A 14,911-nucleotide genomic window follows, 5' to 3' on the forward strand; every position below is an offset into this window, starting at 1 on the left:
TAAGTTGACTTGTTGCATAAAAAATGTTTGAAAGCTAACATCTATAAATTTTCAGTTTGCTTTGTGGATAAGGTCACTTAGGTTTAGAGAGAAGATTGTCTGTGGGAACAGAACTGTACCTTTTTCAGTTATTGAGTTTTGACCACAATGGGCAAAAAGGTGTGGCTTTTTTTCTTCAGTCAAGTTGTTTAATGTGATTGAAAAGCACTCAGTACTTGACAAGTTTCAAAGCTCAGTACTTGACTTCAAGGTGTGATGTTAGCATGTGCTAGCTAACTTGCAAACTAATGCATTTAAAAATATCTAATATAGACATTGTTTCCTTTAACACATGCAAAATTCATGTTAAAGCTTAGTGGGCAAGCTAAGCTTTAACTTACATGGGCAGTGTCTTCTCTACAGTAGACTTCTAAAGGGTGTGTGTGGTAGCTAGTATGCTGTCAAACCTTATATCTTAGACCTTGCCTAGACTAAGTCACAGGTAAAAATGTACGAAGGTATGTACAGATTGGCATGCGATACTTGAACTGACATACTTCAAGAATGACTGAATTGATCCAATCATGTACTGTGTTATCTGTTATGAATTCATCTGGAATCCTAAAAGTAAGCAAACTGATTTACAACACATTTATTATCCTGCTACTTGGTGTGTTGTAGAATAACACAATTTTAAAAACAACAGTAATCTTTTTCTTTAACACAAATAGATTTACATCAACTTTGGATCAAAGGTTATGGTTTTTCTTTCAAAAGTTTACAACTGAACATTGACTTAATTCAGCTTTGAAACTTTACTATGCAGAAGAAAAGTGCTGCTTTTAACCATCTTAATATAAGTGAAACAAGCACAGAAACAGTTTCCTTACTTTGTCAAAGCTTTTTTTAAACTTTCCCTTTATTTTTTTAGTAGTTTACGTTTAACACAGTACCGTGCTCTATTTGTTTTTTTGTTTTTTGTTTTTTGCACTTTGCTGCTGCTGCCTGGATGTGTACTTCCGGTTCCAAATAAGGTGTGTGTTTGACCAGTCAGGTTGTAACTCTGGTGTTCATAACTCTGAGGTTCTACTGTAGTTTCATTTTGACACCCGGTAATAAGGGTGTGCACCTCATCCCAGTCACGTGAACCCGGTCAGAGTCACAGAATGGTGAGCAAGTCAGTATCACTCATTCCAGCCGTTACTGTTGTGAAAAGTTATGGCTTGATGCAGGAATTACTGTGTGAGGTTGTTTTGGCCTGTGTTACACAGGAGGTCAGACTTGATGATCACCATGGTCCCTCCTGGCCTTGGAATCTATGAATAGGACAACTTCAGCAGTAGACAGAATTGTCAGATTTTCTTTGCTGCTGTTAGTCTGGTGTTCAATCCCAGGCATTGCATAGGCACTGCGTTGGTCAATTATTTTCTTCTGGTGGTAGGCGAAGATCAAGGAACCATGACCTGTCAGCAGCCTTTGATACCATTGACCAAGAGGTATTGTTTACATGCCTGCTGACCTTGGCAAGGGTAGACAGTGTCCCTCTAGAAGTGAGTCAATCCTTCCCTTTCTGAGAGGTCCCAAAGGGTAGTGTTAACTGATTGCTTGTCTGCCTTGAAGGTACTCTCAAGCAGGATATCGGAGGGCTGTATAATCACTCCTGCTCAACAAGTAGACACTGTTATTATGGGAAATAGGGAGGCAGTGTGGGCTGTGCTGCCTTCCCTATGCAACTAAATACTAGCTCTGTGCCTATTTCATCATACCTAGACAGTGCAATTAATCAGCTTTCTCAGTATCTTCCTGAAATAAGGTCTTGCTGAGACCAGGACAGTTGAAGCTCATTCCAGATAAGACTGAGATAATATTGATAGATAGCAGGGGAAATAACCTGTGGAAATTCTATACCTAATATTTGTCTGTCCCCCAGCTGATGAGTCTGTCTCCATGTGGCTCTGTGTGGAAGGACTAGCTCAAGGGGTATGTGTAGGTGTGGGGTTCACTAAGAAGTCCTGGGTGGGGTTGCCTCCTGTGACTCCACTTGCTGTTAATGTATGGGGCTTGTCAGGTTGTCAGCTCCTTCATCTGGACAAAGTTTGCAAGGAAGTTACAAAACCTGAGATAAAACACTGGCAGGTTTTTGTTTGACTTGCAAAATCAATGGCAACTAGCTGTGGAAATAGGAACACTTCTGCCTTCTCACTCTTCCACTCCTGCTGCTGCTCATCTGCATCAAGTGGGGGAATGCCAATGTTCTTCCTCATAATAAATATTCAGCTCAGTGAAAAATAAACTTCTTTTGCTGTGGGCTGGGGAGGCAAGAGAGGAGAATTCTCTCTACACTAAGGTACTCACTTGAGGATTGACAGAAGCATGAGTTGGGAGTGGATGAAAGGGTCATAACTTGAGTTCTCTCTGGTAAATTGGTAATTATTGTGTCCTGGGCTAACTAACTTTGGAGGTGAACTTAGTAGCCCAGGATACAGTCGTTACCCCATAAACAAGAAGCACTCAAGTTATCTAATTAATCCATTGCTATGAAGAAGAGAGCTGCAATGGCACTCCTTCAAGGATACTGTGTTTCAACATTGGCACAGAATTTCAGTAGCTAATCCTGTACTAAAAATGAGATGCCAATGTTGTCTAGCAACTTCTGAGAGGTGATTACCCCCTTTATGGATGTTCGTGCAACATGCTTCTTGCTAGTGCTCTGTAACGGCATGTTTCACTAAACTTCCCTTATAACCAGACTCCTCTGTCTTCTCCTGCTCTGTATTCTTCCAAGTGTACTGGAAAGTGCTTTCTTTCTTTTATAATTGCTGACAATGTGCTTGACCCTGTATGAGACACACCATGGAAACCCTTTGTCCTGAAGAATTTGCTTCTTTTGAGTCTGTGTCTGATAGGTTGTAAGTGAACTATTATGTAGTGCATGTGTGGAATTTCATTATTCCACATGCTGCACCCAGTACCACTCCAACAGGAGAGGTATCATAAACTAAAATTACAGGCAAAGTGGAGGTAAAATGCTCTAACACATGGGCACACAACACTTTCCATGTTCCACTTTGGCCACAGGAATACCAGATCTCAGGATGTACACTTTGTATTGAGTCAGTCATGTTGTACCAGAGCAGCCACATCTGAAAATGAGTTTTCCATAATAGCTTACAAATGCTAGGAAAGTCACAGCTGGCTAACTATAGATACTACTCATAGCTTCAGGGTAGGGTTTCTGTGGTTAATTCCTTCAGCGTTGAACCTGTTTCTGACATAGGCTACACTATTCTCAATCAACCCTTAAATCTGTTTGAGACTATCCTAAGTACTTGATTTTCTTTGCTATCAATGCATTGTCTTGCAGTCTATGTAGTATTACTTCCAGGCTTCCATCTTACCACCATAACGAGAACACCAGCTGCTTTCAGATCTCTGGTCCATAGTAAAGGCATAAACAGCTAATGCACTAGTCGCACCATAGGGTGACCTTTTTATTTAACTTGCACTGGTCACTGTGGTGACTAAGTCCATTAGAGACCTTTCCCATTACCAAATGGAAAAAATATCCTCTTGCTCCTAGTCTAGATGATGAAAAAAGCAAGAGTGAACAAATGCCTCTTGGATGCTGATCCACAAAGGTACTCAGAGTTAGGTCCTAAATCTAGGGTTAGGTGCCTAAGACCCACTTTTAGGCTCCACTGTGATCCACAATACTTCTGCTGAACCAGTAGGCCCCTAAACTCACTTGGCACCTAACTTTTCAGGGTAAAAGTTCCCCTGGCACCTAAGTTTTTGCCTCTGGGCATGTGCAATGCTGCCTCACTTTAGCCGTCTGAATGCCTATCTCCCCTCTGATCCCCAGAGCAATCCATGAACTGGGGAAAACATGCCCATCTTGCGTACGAGGTCTGTTCTGATGAGAGGCCACCTACTGGCTCAGGTCCCATTCAAAATTCACCAGCAGGAGGCATTGCTGCCCACTTTATAGTTTTTATCCCAGAGGTTAGAGCACTCACCTGGGATGTGGGAGGTCTGGATTCAATTCCTCCCTCTGCCTGAGGGGGAGAGAGGATTTGAAACATGGGTCTCCTACCTTTGAGGCAAGTGCTTTAACCACTGAGCTATGGGATATTCTGATATGGGGTTTCCTCGATCTCTTCTGTTAAAGCAGTTCCACCATGGTTAAATAATTAAAGTATGATTAGAGAAGGGGGAATGAACACCGGGTCTCCCACCTCCCAGGTGGGTGCCCTAACCACTGGACTACAGAGTCACAGTGTCTCTCTCACCCGGTGACTGTTTCACTGTGGATAATTACTATTAAGTCAAAAAAAGCTGTGTAAATGTTGCTTAGACATTGTGGCTCAGGCTGGAGCTCAGGCTCTGAAGCCACCAAGGCACATAGTGGGATATGTAAACAAGGCTCTTTCTCCTCTCTGAGGTGTGTTGTGGTTTTTTGATGGGGATGGGGGGTTGATCTTTGCCTGCTAAGTAGGCCAAAGTGGATCTATGTTGCAGGGGTGGATGCGTGTGTGTGTGAGAGAGACAGAGATCATGTGGGAAGGTTGGGGGTGGTGAGGAACATTGTAGGTCAAAGTAAAGATGATCTGAGAGAACTCATACTTATCATGACAACTAGTTGGGCTTGGGCTATGACCTATTAGATAAGTTATCAATTTCATATAGACCTCTCCCTAAGCAGTTAACAGTGTTGAGTACATTATCAAGTCTTGTAGAAATTTGGTTTCTCAATCCTATTTTTGCCAAATAGAACAGAGCCTTTGCTTTAGAAGCATAGAACCATAGAATATCAGGGTTGGAAGGGACCTCAGGAGGTCATCTAGTCCAACTCCCTGCTCAAAGCAGGACCAATTCCCAACTAAATCATCCCAGCCAGGGCTTTGTCAAGCCTGACCTTAAAAACCTTTAAGGAGATTCCACCACCTCCCTAGGTAACCCATTCCAGTGCTTCACCACCCTCCTAGTGACATTTTTTCCCCGTAATATCCAACCTAAACCTCCCCCACTTCAACTTGAGACAATTACTCCTTGTTCTGTCATCTGCTACCACTGAGAACAGTCTAGATCCATCCTCTTTGGAACCCCCTTTCAGGTAGTTGAAAGCAGCTATCAAATCCCCTCTCATTCTTCTCTTCTGCAGACTAAACAATCCCAGTTCCCTCAGCCTCTCCTCATAAGTCATGTGTTTCAGCCACGTAATCATTTTTGTTGCCCTCCGCTGGACTCTTTCCAATTTTTCCACATCCTTCTTGTAGTGTGGGGCCCAAAACTGGACACAGTACTGAAGATGAGGCCTCACCAATGTCGAATAGAGAGGAATGATCATGTCCCTCGATCTGCTGGCAATCTTATTTGCCTACTTATACAGCCCAAAATGCCATTAGCCTTCTTGGCAACAAGGGCACACTGTTGACTCATATCCAGCTTCTCGTCCACTGTAACCCCTAGGTCCTTTTCTGCAGAACTGCTTCCTAGCCATTCGGTCCCTAGTCTGTAACAGTGCATGGGATTCTTCCATCCTAAGTGCAGGACTCTGCACTTGTCCTTGTTGAACCTCATCAAGTTTCTTTTGGCCCAATCCTCTAATTTGTCTAGGTCCCTCTGTATCCTATCCCTACTCTCCAGCGTATCTACCACTCCTCCCAGTTTAGTGTCATCTGCAAATTTGCTGAGAGTGCAGTCCACGCCATCCTCCAGATCATTAATGAAGATATTGAACAAAACCGGCCCCAGGACCGACCCCTGGGGCACTCCGCTTGAAACAGGCTGCCAACTAGACATGGAGCCACTGATCACTACCCGTTGAGCCCGACGATCTAGCCAGCTTTCTATCCACCTTATAGTCCATTCATCCAGCCCATACTTCTTTAACTTGCTGGCAAGAATACTGTGGGAGACCATATCAAAAGCTTTGCTAAAGTCAAGGAATAATACATCCACTGCTTTCCCCTCATCCACAGAACCAGTTATCTCATCATAGAAGGCAATTAGGTTAGTCAGGCATCACTTGCCCTTGGTGAATCCATGCTGACAGTTCCTGATCACTTTCCTCTCCTCTAAGTGCTTCAGAATTGATTCCTTGAGGACCTGCTCCATGATTTTTCCAGGGACTGAGGTGAGGCTGACTGGCCTGTAGTTCCCCAGATCCTCCTTCTTCCCTTTTTTAAAGATGGCACTACATTAGCCTTTTTCCTGTCATCCGGGACCTTCCCCGATCCTTTGCCTCTTTCCGGTGCTTAATTTATAATGAAAGAAGTGTTGTGGCTCAAGCAATTTTTTTACATTCATAACTGATGCAGCAAGCCCAATGGTACCGGGTCTAATTAAGCACTGCCTCTTTCTAAGATTGTTTATATCTTTACGTGACCCTAGAGCTCAGGACGCAATTTACATTTTCTGCACATACCGTTTTGCAAATTTTTTAAAACGGCAACAAAATTTCCAGTGTCTGTTTCCATTTGGATGTTTATGCCTTTGTGGGCACCGCCCAGGTATGATTTTTTTTCACACAGTCTGTACAACTTATGCTTATGTAGTTCCCATACCAGTTTTTCTCCCCCCGTCTCCAGAGGTCATGTTGTAGGCTCTTGGGAATGTAGAGAACTGGCAGAAAGCAAACTGTCTAACTTCTCTTGGAATATTGTGGGCTGCAGAGCTTGAGAATAGTGCCCTAAATTCCCCTTAATGGCGTTGCACCACTCTGGCCCCGTATCTGGGCCATGACCTGCTGACTCCCATGTTTTGAAGGGTGATCCTAATTCCACATCCATTCTTGATCTGTAACAGTGAATGGGATTCTTCCATCCTATTGAACATATCCAATTCTAGAATGTCTTTAAACTTGAATATATCCAATGCTAATCCTCAGTCAGTGAAAACAAAGGGCTGATCTCTTTACAAGTCTTGCTTTCTGTCTCCATGTTGCACTATGATCAGAATTTTCAGTATGCCTGTGTAGAGCAGCATTATGCAGTTCGTAGATACTAAGGCCAGAAGGGACCTCTGTCATCATCTAGTTCAGTAGTTCTCAAACTTTTGTACTGGTGACCCCTTTCACATAGCAAGCCTCTGAGTGAACCCCCCCCTTATAAATTAAAAACACTTTTTTATATATTTAACACCATTATAAATGCTGGATGCAAACCAGGAGGGGTCCTGACCCCCAGTTTGAGAACCCCTGATCTAATTTGACTGCCTGTATAACACAGGCCATAGGACTTCCCTGAATTAATTCCTCTCTGAACTAGGCTAGAGCTATATTTTTTTAGAAAAACATCCAATCTCAATTTAAAAATTGCCAGTGATCAAAGTTAAATCATTAAATGCTGTGTCTAAGGCTCTCCCAATTATTCGCAATGGCCAGAGTTCAGATCCAAGACCAGTCTTCTCCAAAGGTTGCCTTTACTGATTTGCTGCTCAGCTCACTACTAATAATCCCCTGAACAAATTCTCCTGACATAAAATCACACTTGCCCAGGGAAGCCCAAGCCTGTTCCGTTTTCTCTAAATTAGACAGCTTTGCTGCCCCCAGCTGTCTATGGACACTAGTGGTACTTTTGCTAAGATAGCTATCTTAAGAGATATTCATTCACTTAGCACTCTGATGGTAACATTAAACCTGGTTTATCCTGGATTTGTCCTTTAGCTGACCAAATGCCTTTGGGCACAACAATGACAAGAACTTGGCTCTCTTTCTGCATTATTCTTAAGTTATTTAGCCAAGACTTGCTTAATTAGGAGTCTAAAATTAGGTGCCTAAATAAGAGGGCTGATTTTTCAAAAGTATGGAGTACCCAATCACTCCTTTTGATCCCAGGTGAAGTGGGTAAGGTGCTTAGCCCTCTTTGAAAACCAGGTCCCTAATATTAGGATCCTGTCTTGAAAATCTTTGCCCTGCTTCTAAAAACTCTTAGATGCTTCTCATGAGCTCTAATGCTCTCTGTAGGATCACAAAAGCATGATCCAGACTCACTGTTAAAATGGTCCTTTCTCTGTTTTTCCCTCTCTTCCTAAAGCAACATCAATTCTTTTCCTCATTGCCAACCTATGGTGATTGGAGCAATGGTAAAGAGTGTGGAGATGAAATGGAAAGATAACGACTGTATTAGAGGAGATTAATTCAATACCACCAGCAGGCAAGCTGGAAGGGCAGGTAGTTTAGAGTGATTGAGCCAAATTTCACCCACACAATTCTGCAAGGACATTGAATTAATAAGCATTGCATCAGAGGCATAAACTCTGATTGGCTGCTGATGTTCCAAGGACATGACACTGCTGCCTAGCAACTGGTGAGCTAATTAACCCTTTAATCAATGTTGCATACTTCACAGTTCGCTGAATTTAAAAGTTGAACTGATTAATGGGGAAAATTGTGGGTGTTAATAAGTGATGGCTTCATTCTGCTTTGCTTTATCCATTTGGTCTAACTTGTGTAGGGTCTGTTGCCAGTCTCATTGTTATTTGTTTGCAGGTTGGGAGGACTCGGTAGTTTTGTCCAGAACTTTGGGTAAAATTTTCAAAAGCACCTAAGGGCCTAAGTCACATTTGAAACTGTTCCCTTTTGTGTACACCAACATTTGGGCTACAACGGAAAGCTTTGGAATTTCCCAAGCATATTTGTCGCTGAAGCCCGCCCAGCATCTTCCACAGGACTGCCATCCAGTCCATGGGAGTCTTTATACCGATCTCATTTTAGCTGAATGCTGTCTGTAGCTAGACCGTGGCCTTTCTGCACAGATCTCATTTTAGCTGAATGCTGTCTGTAGCTAGACCGTGGCCTTTCTGCACCTATCCTTGTAACTAACTTCCTGTACTTTAGAACATATTAGGGTTACCATATTTCCACAATCAAAAAAGGGGACACTGGGGGGGGATCCCCACTCTAGCCCCGGCCCCCGCCCTGCCCCGCCACCATCCACTCCCTCCCACTTCCCACCCCCTGACTGCTCCCCTCAGAACCCCCCCCCACTCCTTGTCCCCTGACTGCCCCCTCCTGGGACCCCTGCTCCTAACTGCCCTCCAGAACCCCACCCCCTACCTAAGCCTCCCTGTTCCTTGTCCCCTAACTGCCCCCTCCTGAGCCCCCCCCCAATTGCCCCCCTAGGACCCCACCCTCTACCTGTACCCTGACTGCCCAAAACCTTATCCACACCCCTAGACAGACCCCCCCCCAAACTCCCAACCCATCCAACCCTGCTCCCTGTCTCTTGACTGCCCCCTCCAGAACCTCCCAGCCCCTTCTCCGACCCCCTGGCCCCCTTACCGTGCCACTCAGAGTGCTGCGGAGTGGCGCACTGGGCAGCAGGGGAGGGTGAGCAGGGGGAGGAGCTCCAGACTGCCGGAGGCCGATGTGAACGGCCGGCCGGCAATCTGCGAATGCAGGGGGGGGGGGGAGGGATGGAGGGAGAGAGAGGAGGGGAGTGATTTCAAGCTGCAGGGGAGAGGAGGGGGAAGTGGAGGAGGGGCTCTGGCTGCCAGAGTCCCGTGCGAGTGACAGGATCCGGCCGGCTGCCCTGTCAGCCGCACGCGCTCTGCATGGGGCGGGGGAAGTCCGGACATTTACAAATCCCCCCCCGGACGCTATTTTTAACTCAAAAAAGCCGGACATGTCCGGGAGAATCCAGACAAATGGTAACCCTAGAACATATCTTTTCAAACCTTTCCAGCCACTGCCATACTTCCCTTCCCTCAAACATGTATGCAAAATCACTAAAATCACCTTATGGTACTCATCTGAAATGCTGTACTTAAATACCTTGTCTGAGGCAAACAGTGCAGCCCAGCTGCTGGGCCTCATATTCAGAGATTCCTAGGCTAGTAGAGACCATTGTGATCATCTACTCTGACCTTCTTTATAAGCATACTCATGTATTTCCCAACAGACACATGCAGGCATACAGCCATACTGTATACAGAAAACCTTCCAAAAGCCTGTTTCAGTGTAATGAACTTGAAAAATACATCACAACATTCCCACGTCTCCCATCCACCCACCCATCCCTATCCTCTACCTAATCATGTCTCCTGAGTTAAGTTCAAATCTATACCATTCTCGGTGTGTTTGCCTCAAATTGTGTATGACATTATAGTTATTGCCTCTTCCTTGGCTTTGCTGTTTCTCTTTATTCCTCGTTTTCTCTCACCTTCAAAATATTCCAGCCTCAGTTTCTTCAGTCTCTTTCAGTGTCAGGTTTGCAGTTAATTAACCTTTATGGTCTTCCTCTTCCCCCACCCCCACTACCTTGATCCCTCAACCTACTTTTCATCCATTGTTAGTCTCTGTACTGCTAAAACACACCTCTGTGGTACCCATGGTTGCTCCTGGGCCTCTGTGGCAGGGAACATGACTAGTTTGTGCCAGTGAGAAACAGTCACTATGACAAACTCTCAGCCCTAGTGATTGGTTGATTCCTGGTAAATTCCCACACAAACAGCAGCAGCTTGCTGAACACTTCACAGACAAGGGACATAACAGTGAAATCCTTGCTGATCTTAAACACAAAAAAAGAAGCTTACAAGAAGTGGAAGATTGGACAAATGGCCAGGGAGGAGTATAAAATTATTGCTCAGGCATGCAGGAGTGAAATCAGGAAGGCCAAATCACAAGTGGAATTGCAGCTAGCAAGGGATGTTAAGAGTAACAAGAAGGGTTTCTACGGGTATGTTAGCAACAAGAAGAAAGTCAGGGAAAGTGTGGGCCCCTTACTGAACGAGGGAGGCAACCTAGTGACAGAGGATGTGGAAAAAGCTAATGTACTCAATGCTTTTTTGCCTCTGTCTTCATGAACAAGGTCACCACCCAGACTACTGCACTGGGCAGCACAATATGGGGAGGAGGTGACCAGCCCTCTGTGGAGAAAGAAGTGGTTCAGGAGTATTTAGAAAAGCTGGACGAGCACAAGTCCATGAGCCGGATGCGCTACATCCAAGGGTGCTAAAGGAGTCGGCGGATGTGATTGCAGAGGCATTGGCCATTATCTTTGAAAACTCATGGTGATCCGGGGAAGTCCTGGATGACTGGAAAAAAGCTAATGTCATGCCCATCTTTTAAAAAGGGAAGAAGGAGGATCCAGGGAACTACAGGCCAGTCGGCCTCACCTCATTCCCTGGAAAAATCATGGAGCAGGTCCTCAAGGAATCAATTTTGAAGCACTTAAAGGAGAGGAAATTGATCAGGAACAGTCAGCATGGATTCACCAAGGGCAAGTGATGCCTGACTAACCTAATTGCCTTCTATGATGAGATAACTGGCTCTGTGGATGAGGGGAAAGTAGTGGACATGTTATTCCTTGACTTTAGCAAAGCTTTTTATACGGTCTCCCACCGTATTCTTGCCAACAAGTTAAAGAAGTATGGGCTGGATGAATGGACTATAAGGTGGATAGAAAGCTGGCTAGATCATCGGGCTCAGTGGGTAATGATCAATGGATCCATGTCTAGTTGGCAACCGGTATCAAGCGGTGTGCCCCAAGGGTCAGTCCTGGGGCTGGTTTTGTTCAATATCTTCATTAATGATCTGGAGGATGGCGTGGATGGCACCCTCAGCAAGTTTTCAGATGACACTAAATTGGGAGGAGTGGTAGATACACTGGAGGGTAGGGATAGGATACAGGGGGACCTACACAAATTAGAGCAGGGGTCCCCAACGCGGTGCCCGCGGGCACCATGGCGCCCGCTGGGGCATCCATATGCACCCGCCTACTGGCCGCCGGAAAAGCAGCCGCCGAAATGCCACCAAGAAGTGGCAATGTCAAGAAGCGCTATCGCCGAAATGCCACCGAATTTCGGCAGCAACACCTCTTGATGACGCTGCTTCACGGTGGCATTTCAGTGGCAGCGCCTCTTGACGTTCCCGGTTCACGAATTTCGGTGGCAACGCCTGTTGATGTTGCCGCTTCACAGCGGCATTTTGGCGGCTGCTTGTCCGGCGGCCACGGTCCTCGGCAGCTAGTCTTCCGGTGCCCGCCCCAAGGAAAAGGTTGGGAACCACTGAATTAGAGGATTGGGCCAAAATAAACCTGATGAAGTTCAACAAGGACAAGTGCAGAGTCCTGCACTTAGGACAGAAGAATCCCATGCACTGCTACAGACTTGGGACCGGGCGGCTGGGCAGCAGTTCTGTAGAAAAGGACCTAGGGGTTACAGTAGATGAGAAGTTAGATATGAGTCAACAGTGTGCCCTTATTGCCAAGAAGGCTAACGGCATTTTGGGCTGTATAAGTAGGAGCATTGCCAGCAGATGGAGGGACGTGATCATTCCCCTCTATTCGACATTGGTGAGGCCTCATCTTCAGTACTGTGTCCAGTTTTGGGCCCAACATTACAAGAAGGATGTGGAAAAATTGGAAACAGTCCAGCAGAGGGCAACAAAAATGATTACGCGGCTGGAACACATGACTTATGAGGAGAGGCTGAGGGAACTGGGATTATTTAGTCTGCAGAACAGAAGAATGTGGGGGGATTTGATAGCTGCTTTCAACTACCTGAAAGGGGGTTCCAAAGAATCATAGAATCATAGAATATCAGGGTTGGAAGGACCTCAGGAGGTCATCTAGTCCAACCCCCTGCTCAAAGCAGGACCAATTCCCAACTAAATCATCCCAGCCAGGGCTTTGTCAAGCCTGACCTTAAAAACCTCTAAGGAAGGAGATTCCACCACCTCCCTAGGTAACCCATTCCAGTGCTTCACCACCCTCCTAGTGAAAAAGTTTTTCCTAATATCCAACCTAAACCTCCCCCACTGCAACTTGAGACCATTACTCCTTGTTCTGTCATCTGCTGCCACTGAGAACAGTCTAGATCCATCCTCTTTGGAATCCCATTTCAGGTAGTTGAAAGCAGCTATCAAATCCCCCCTCATTCTTCTCTTCTGCAAACTAAATCCCAGTTCCCTCAGCCTCTCCTCATAAGTCATGTGCTCCAGCGCCCTAATCATGGATTAGAGGATGGATCTAGGCTGTTCTCAGTGGTACCAGATGACAGAACAAGGAGCAATGGTCTCAAGTTGCAGTGGGGGAGGTTTAGGTTGGATATTAGGAAAAACTTTTTCACTAGGAGGGTGGTGAAGCACTGGAATGGGTTACCTAGGGAGGTGGTGGAATCTCCTTCCTTAGAGGTTTTTAAGGCCCGGCTTGACAAAGCCCTGGCTGGGATGATTTAGTTGGGGATTGGTCCTACTTTGAGCAGGAGGTTGGACTAGATGACCTCCTGAGGTTCCTTCCAACCCTGATATTCTATGATTCTCTGATTCTATAAACAGGACTAAGGGCAAGTCTACACTTAAAGCTCTGCACTGATGCAGCTGCACTGCTGTAGTGCTTTAATGAAGATGCTGTAAGTTGATCGGAGAGCTTCTCCTGTCGACATAGCTACCTCCTCTCAGGGAGGTGGATTAACTGTGTCGATGGGAGAAGCTCTGCTGCCGACATAGCGCTATCTGCACTGGAGGTTAGGTGGGGTATAAATGCATTGCTCAGGGGTGTGGATTTTTCATACACCTGAGCGATGTAGTTATACCGAGATAGGTCTGTAGTGTAGACCAGACCAAAGGAAGAAGCTACCCATCGCTGCTGCAGACTATCAGAATAAATAATGTATGATTTCCTGTGGAAAGGTGGCTTTCAAATAGGCAACATGATGCTGAATCTGAGCTTACTTCCACCAATGTAAATCAGAAATGATTCCCCTGAAATCAATGGAGTTACATCAGTGGAAATGATAGCCAAATCAGGTCCCTGGGTATAATGATGTTCAGGTTTCAGCAGCAGCAAAATCTTTGTCTTTCAGATAAGACTTTGCTGCAGGTAATATGTATCTGTTACCAAAGTATAACTTCCTCCTGAAGAAATAATGGTTGGCCAACCCTTCCTGTGCTGCCTGCTGTATGAAAACTGTCCCCAAACCATCTCTCTGTTATGGGGTCTCTTGTCTCTGCCTGTGTTTCCAGATGTTCATCAGGTAGATGCCATTGCAGCACCATGCTGGCTAAAAGGATTAAACATTACTCGTTTATGTAAGCAGTCTTCCAGTTTCCTTAAAAGAATTAAAACATATTTATGAAAAACAATAAGCAAGAGGAGAGTGTTTCTACAAGATGCAACTAAACACATTAGTCTAGATTGTCGCTGACAGATTTACACAATTAATAAACCATCCAATAAATCTTTTGCTTTCTTTTGCAGTATGGAAAACGCTTATTTACTTTAAAATTCCCCATGAGCTAGCTGCCAGCCCAGACGCTAACTGAATGGTGTGGCAGCTGTGTGTTTCCATGCATAAGGAGTAACCATATACTTTAAATAAATTATTTTAGACTAGGATTAAGAAAGAAAGCCCTGTGATTGCCCCCCGCCACAATGAGATTCTGTGACAGACCCATGTCCTCACCCACTCTATTCTCCAAGCTGCTATTGCCTTTGTAGAGGGGGGATACGCTGGAGTCTGATACCCCTTCAGGTGACACAATTTTCAGGGGCAGATGGGAGGCCCTAGCCATACTCACTACATACCCATAGGTTTCAGTCAGGTTTGTACTTGGCACAGCTCAGCTGCTACCCATGCTGCCACAGCTACACTGCTAGTCATACTCATGCTAACTTATTGAGAGCTAGCATGAAGATGTGTACATAAGCAGGGGAATCACACTCCTAGCTTGTTGTGTAGACATAGCCAATACCCAATCTTGATTTACAAATTGCCAGTGATGGAGAATACACCACAGATGTATTCCAAATTATTCCAAAGGTAATTACCTTCATTGCTAAAATTTGGTGTTTTATTTTCTGTCTGAATTTGTCAAGCTTCAACTTCCAGACATTGGATCATGTTATACCTTTCTGTGCTCGATTGAAGAGCCCATTATCAAATATTTGTTCCCCATCTGTAGGTACTTTTAGACTGTGATCATCACTCA

At 45.0% G+C, this 14,911-nt stretch overlaps 1 protein-coding gene across 1 annotated transcript in view; it reads left to right on the forward strand.

Moving 5' to 3' along the window:
- Positions 1-14,911, forward strand: part of EPHA1 (EPH receptor A1) — a 72,661-nt gene that overhangs the window by 15,368 nt on the left and 42,382 nt on the right. The window lies entirely within an intron of this gene.

Source organism: Chrysemys picta, chromosome 1, assembly GCF_011386835.1.
Source record: "Chrysemys picta bellii isolate R12L10 chromosome 1, ASM1138683v2, whole genome shotgun sequence".
Classification (NCBI taxonomy): Eukaryota; Metazoa; Chordata; order Testudines; family Emydidae; genus Chrysemys; species Chrysemys picta.